This window comes from Pongo pygmaeus, chromosome X, assembly GCF_028885625.2.
Source record: "Pongo pygmaeus isolate AG05252 chromosome X, NHGRI_mPonPyg2-v2.0_pri, whole genome shotgun sequence".
NCBI lineage: Eukaryota > Metazoa > Chordata > Mammalia > Primates > Hominidae > Pongo > Pongo pygmaeus.
Genome location: NC_072396.2, coordinates 74,982,093 through 74,988,142, shown reverse-complemented (window position 1 = coordinate 74,988,142; position 6,050 = coordinate 74,982,093). Strand labels below are relative to the sequence as shown.

Genomic DNA, 6,050 nt, shown 5'->3' with positions numbered 1-6,050 from the left:
AACGTATTTAGAATACCAGGAAAAGAACAAAACCCTTCGGAATACATTTATCCAGGGAGGTGAAAGGTGTGCATAATGAAACCGACCAAACACTGATGAAAGACTCAGAAGACAAATAAATGGGGACACATCCCATGCTCACGGTCGGGAAGACGGTTAACACGTCCGTGCTACCCAAAGCCGTTATAGGTTCAACGCGGTAAGTCCCTAGGAAAATGACACGGGGTTTTTCGCAGCACTAGCAGAAACAACCCTGAAACTTCTGCTTCTTGACTGTGGGCCTCCCTGTCCATGTTCCTATCAGGTGCTACCTCTTAGTGTGGAACACAGGCTTGAAGCTCCTCTGTGCGTCGGGTGATTGGCGTGCATCATGACATATACTCTCCCAAGCTGATGAGCTGGGGGTGGCTCTCCCATTGACCCCTGCCTTACAGATGGGACACTGGGGCTCAGAGATGTGGCTCTCATTGGAAAGTAGGTGCCTGGCCAGAGGCGACAGGACAGGAAGAAAGAGATGGATGGAGAGCTCCAATGCACCCTGGCCTCAAGACCCGACCTGAGCGCAGCCACCCAGTCAAATGACAGGCGTCGGGGCAAACCAAGAGCCCGTGTCCCGATTGGTTAAAGCCCAGAGGCCCCGCCAAACAAAGGGAGCGCTGGTTGGCAGAGGGTGGACCAATGAGAAGGCATGGTGCAGGCTTCCCGGGTGCACAGAAGCCACCGATGTCAGGGACATCTCCTACTGCCGCCTAGGGAGAGGACGGCGGTGACCTGCAGGCCTTGCTGTTCCTCGCGTGGCCCCTTTGGCTGGGCTTGGCTGGGCTTGGCTGGGCTTGGCTGGGCTTGGCTCTTCCCTCCCACCGCTACCAGAACGACCGTCTCCCCACAGCCCAGGCTGCCTGGACTGGCGCCATGAGCTCCCCAGACGAGGTGTCCGTTTGGGGGGCCGGTTTTGGGCCAGAGGGTGGCGAGCAGGTTGGCGCTGGCACGGCCACTTCAGGAGCCCATTGGGGCCACGGGAATGACCACGATCTCGATTTGGGGGTGCTGCACAGCAGCAAGGGCGAGGGCGAGGGCAAGAGCGGGTTCACAGATCCCGAGGGCTTCAGCTTCGAGTCTGAGAGCAAATTGACAGAGCAGGGAAGGGTGGTGCTCTGGGGCTGGGAAGGCCGGCCTGACACCCCAGTCGTCAACCAAGGGGACTGTGTGGACTACTCGTCCTACCTGGCTGACGAGCAGCTGCCATCGTGCCGCCGCCCAGCGTCTGCCAAAGGGTCCGCTGACATCTGGGCGGACCTGGAGGTCGATCCCAGTGGGAGAGGCGCCCTGGGCCCCACCCCTGGAGAATGGGAGCAGGCCTCTGCAGGCCCTCTCCACCTCAGTGGTCCTGGGCCAGGCCGGGCCTGGAAGAACCCGGAAAAGCGGCTCGAAGAGCAGATTGAGCGGCCACGTGGATCCCCAGCAGCCCTCCGCGAAAGGCCCTGCGGGGCACGACTCCGATTCCCCAGATGAGAGCAGCGACTTACCGCTGATGAGGGTGGGCATTCGCCGCAACGAAGGAAGCCAGGCCAAGCCCGGCAGCCCCAAGAAGACAGCAGACACATCCAGACAGGCAAGCTTCCACTGCAAGGAGAGTTACCTGCCCTTTTCCTGACCTCTGCTCCCCGCGGACTCACTCCAGTCGTAGAGAGGCCGGCTATGGGAGAGCTGGAGGACTCTCGCCAGAAGAAAATGCAGAGCAGGGCCTGGGGAAAGGTGGAGTTCAGGCCCAGCTGCTCAGGAGCTGTCGCTGCAGGGGCCCTGCCCCGGGGCCCTTCGAGGAGGAAGATAGCCCAGGAGAAGAAGTCCCTACGGGGTGCCTCTCAACTGGCCCCGGGAAGAGCCTTTCCTGCCTGCGGAGAGAGGCTCTCAGCCACTCCCCCAGAACCGGCCACCTTCCCGCTATTGTCTGGTGTGCGGCCGCAGGGGATGTCCACGAAACCCTAAAAGCCTAAGCACAGCAGCCCTGGGAAGAAACCAGCAGGAAGGAAGACCAGGGAGTCCCAGGCTGCGGCCAGAGAAGATAATGACCCAAATAGAGATGAGGTCCCAAGGGCCCACGGAAGTAGGCCTTGGGAGTTCTTGCTCTCCTCTCCCTTTTCACCCTCCTACTCCTCTGGTCTCCCCCAACGCCTCCTCTCTTCCAGCACACGCCTGTTTAGCCATGCCCCCTCTGTCCCTTGCTCCAGGGTTGTCATCGGGAGCCCAGGGACACTAGAATGCCCGATCGGGGTCTTCGTCGTAGGGGCACACGTTAAGGGGACCACTTGGTATGTGACCGGCATGCCTCCGGACACTCGGCAGGGGCCCTGCTTCCTCCTCCATGGAGGAGCTGGGACGGAAGGCAGGGCTGGCAGCTGGTTTGGATGGGGTGAGCTCTTAAAGTGTGGGCTGCCAAGCTGGGGCACCTAGGCTCATCAACTTCCTGATTCCTCCTTCCTTAGCTGTTGCCTGAGCCACCTGGCAGGCGGCCCAGGCTATCTCAGTATCCCCAGTGTTTTCCCTGGCTGGCCTCTGCCTCCTGGCCTGGGGCTGACTAAGGGAGAAAGTGCTAATGAGATTAGGCTACGGAGTCTCCATCTTACCACAATCCCTCCCAACATGTACTCACCACCCACCCCCACCGCCAGCCTGACTCAGAAATTTCTGTTTTAGCTTCCCACCCACAGGCCAGGGCTGCCTCGCCTGTCTGTGCGTCATGGAGAATTCAGCAGTGGCGACCCCAACATCAGAACTCTCCAAATTCTGGGAAGTTCAGAGCCCTCGGCCTGCAGCCTGGGAGGCCTCGTGCCCAGATGCCATGCACCTTCCTGTGAGTCTTGCGGGTTTGATAGGAGTGGAGGGGAGAGGGGTCGGGAGGGAAACCTCTGGCTCTGTCGCTTCTGGGGGGCTCAGCCTTGTTCCCAGGCTTCACTGCCCACCCAGGCAGCTGCACTACCAAAAACGGGGTATCCACAGGGCTGGCTTTAAGCCACATCATCCTAAGTGGGGTTTGTGTGGTGGGGGGCGATTTGGAGCAGCGCCCCACACTCCAGCTCTGGAAGGAGACTTTCGGTGGTAATGAGCCCTTTTCTGTTAAGTCCTGCTCAGCCACACTGGCCCTCCCAGGGCCTGGCTGTGGCTGCGGCGCTGCTGGAGTCCAACCCGGAGTCACAACGCTAGGGGGCCACAGGTGCAGATGGGTTCACACTGGGGAACAGGGAAGACAGTCCCAGAGGGAGGGTCGGAGTTGCTGGGCAGAGCAGGGGCAACGTGTTGCCAGCAGAGGGTGATGGTGCCTCACTTTAGACCCTTCTAGGCCTTTTCCACCTCACTGGGAGGCTTGGAAGCTGGATTTTGTGTTCTCTTTCAGGTGACCAGCAGCCACCTGTCCATCCCCCAAGACCGGAAAGGCAGCAGCAGCCCCTGGGAGCCCAGGGCTGTCCTCCGGTAATGCTTTGTGTGGCTCTTAGAAATAGAGGTCCACACTAGATGGTGGGATCCGTGTCCAGGTTAAACTGACTTCTGTGTCCCCCCACCCCCCGCCTCCACCTTCCGCACCCCATGGAGAGAGGGTGCCTCCTTTCTATTGAGGGTTTTGTGCCAACCCACCTCACCACTGGGCTGCAGGCTATGGGGGCTGTAAGGGCTGGGGGAGAGAGGGAGGCCGGGGACAGAGCAGGCCAGAATTGACTAACCATTTTTCTTCCTCTGGTGTCTGCTAGTCTAGTGCATCCAGCTGCAGAGGGAAATTGAGGACCTTACACAGCAACTAAGTATGACGGAGCCCTGGCTGAGGCAGGGATGGACAGCAATGTCTTTCTGCAGGTGCCGGGGGCAGGGGTGGGCTTCAGATACAGGAAGCATCACTGGGACTGACTTTCCTTTGGGGAAGAGAACCAAGCAAACCCTGGCCCTGGAGCCTTCTGTGCCTTTCCAGCTAGGGGTGTGCACAGACAGCAATGTGTCATCTGAACTCCGTGTACACTTTGTCCATGAGTCCCAGAGATCTTCTCTTAGGACGGTTAGAGATACTGCATGTATTTTCCCTTTAACTGCTGCCTGGTAGAGCTTGTATGGTTTTTGCTTGCTGGCTGGCTTATCTGTCTTTGAAACACATTCTGAACAGTTCTGGTATGCCCCAGCACCCAAGAACCACTTTCCCGCTTAGAAGGCACTTCCACACTTAATTCAGGTGATGGGTGGGTGAGTTAGTCCCAGGGCTGGTGGGGTTTCTGGTTGCAGAGCTAGGTGGTTCCCCATAGGGGCAGGGGATGGGCTTCTGTTTCCCTGGGTCTGGAGTGCCTGGTTCTGCCTCTCTGTTTCAGCGGCCATGCAGTCCTTCACTGACAAGTTCCAGGACCTTTGAAGTGAGTGTTGCACACACCATGCCCCTTCCCACAATCCTGGTAGCTTAGGAGGGCTGTGGGCTGGCCCTGGCTGGGGGCCAGTCCCTGAGCCTGCTCTGTTTCACAGGTTGGAGCCAGCATCTTCCTACAAGATGAGCAGCTGCTACCTTTGGAGCTCCAGAGCTGCAGCCAAGCGAGTTTCCTCCTTATCCTCCTTAGCCAGGGCTTTTTCTCTTCCTCTGCATTTGCCCCCTTCCCAACGCAGTTCAAAGCAGTGTGGAATAAAGTCGTTCTTATATTCTGTGGTCTGTTGTCTGTGGTCTGCCCTCTCTGCGATTGTTGGGAGTGTTGGGGGATTTGGTGTGTTGCTCTCTTCCCTGGCGCTTGAAGAACAATTCCCCTGGCGCTATGTGGTTGGCCCTCTCCCTACGGGACTACTGGGCTGATCTCTGAGCAGCAGCCCTGCACTCGGGCTCATCATAGTACCCTGGGTCTAGGTGCTGTGGGGGCCCTGCCTGGCCACAGCAGCATTTCCTGCCTTTCCCTTACATGCCTTGCTCATGGTCCCACCTCTTCTTCTCCTACTTCGGGGTCTCACAAGTCCCCTTCTTCAGCGCTATTCTCCCTCCCCTTCTACAGGAACTGATGCCCTCCTAGAACCCTGGTCTTTCTCTCCTTTTCTCCTGCAGTTCACTGTCCCGGTTCTACGCTGTCACTGTCCTTTCCGTTGTGAGCATTCCTTGCTCTCCCACGTGGCTTGACGCCGGTGGTCTTTCCTGCACGGTTATTTCCGTGCTGTTGAGGAACACGTTGGAGCTTATCCTCCCACGCAGGAAACCAGTCCTCTTTCTGGAGCCATTATGTCCCTCTGGTGCCACCACACACATGGTCAGGTCATCTGGGCCAGAAACCAGGTGGCATCCTCAGTTCCTCTTAGCCCTCATATTTGAACCTCAGTTACCAAATCCCATCAGGTCTCCTCCTTCGTTTCAGTAGCCAGGTGGAGGCAGAAGCCACATCCCTGTGGGTGGCTGAGCCAAAGGGAAGGTACATGGAGTGCCGAAGAAAAGGGCAGGGTAGACTCTTGGTTGGAGGTGGGGGCACTGAGTCTGTTCTGGTGCCTGCGGGCCAACCTGGTAGGAACTGCTACACGGAAGGTGGCTTTCTCAACCTTGGTGTCCTATAGGCGGCCAACAGCCTCTTCTGCAGCCAGTCGACTCCATACCCTTGATTTGAAAATGGCAAGCTGCCTTCCAGGGCAAGTCTCAGATTTTCGTGGACATGATATTTCCATATCCCTGGTCAGTCTTTCAGACCACCTCTCGAGGTCACACGAGATTTCCTTGGGTTCCCTGTTCTTCCTTCACCCTCCCTGACAGTTGGGATCACCTGCTTCCTTCAGCCAGAATCTTGGGCTGAGCAGGCCCCAGATTCGGGCACAGATTCTGGTTCCAGTGAGGGGGTGTGTGTATGTTCTGCCAGCTCCCATCTCCAAGAGACTGGGAGTTGAACAGACGAAGACAATAGAAATGCAGATACCATTCAAGGTTAGCGTGTGTATGTGTGCATGTGCCCCTGCATGCACCTGCTTGGGAATCAAATTAATCATGGGTGCTGTCCCTTGAGGGAGAAAGGGCTAATTGACAGAGTGGAGGCCGTGATAAAGGATACCTGAAGGATGGA

At 57.7% G+C, this 6,050-nt stretch overlaps 1 pseudogene; it reads left to right on the top strand.

The window, feature by feature from the left end:
• The first annotated feature begins 912 nt into the window (after nucleotides 1–912).
• Nucleotides 913–4,648, top strand: LOC129023917 (uncharacterized protein CXorf49-like; annotated as a pseudogene).
• Nucleotides 4,649–6,050: the final 1,402 nt, after the last annotated feature.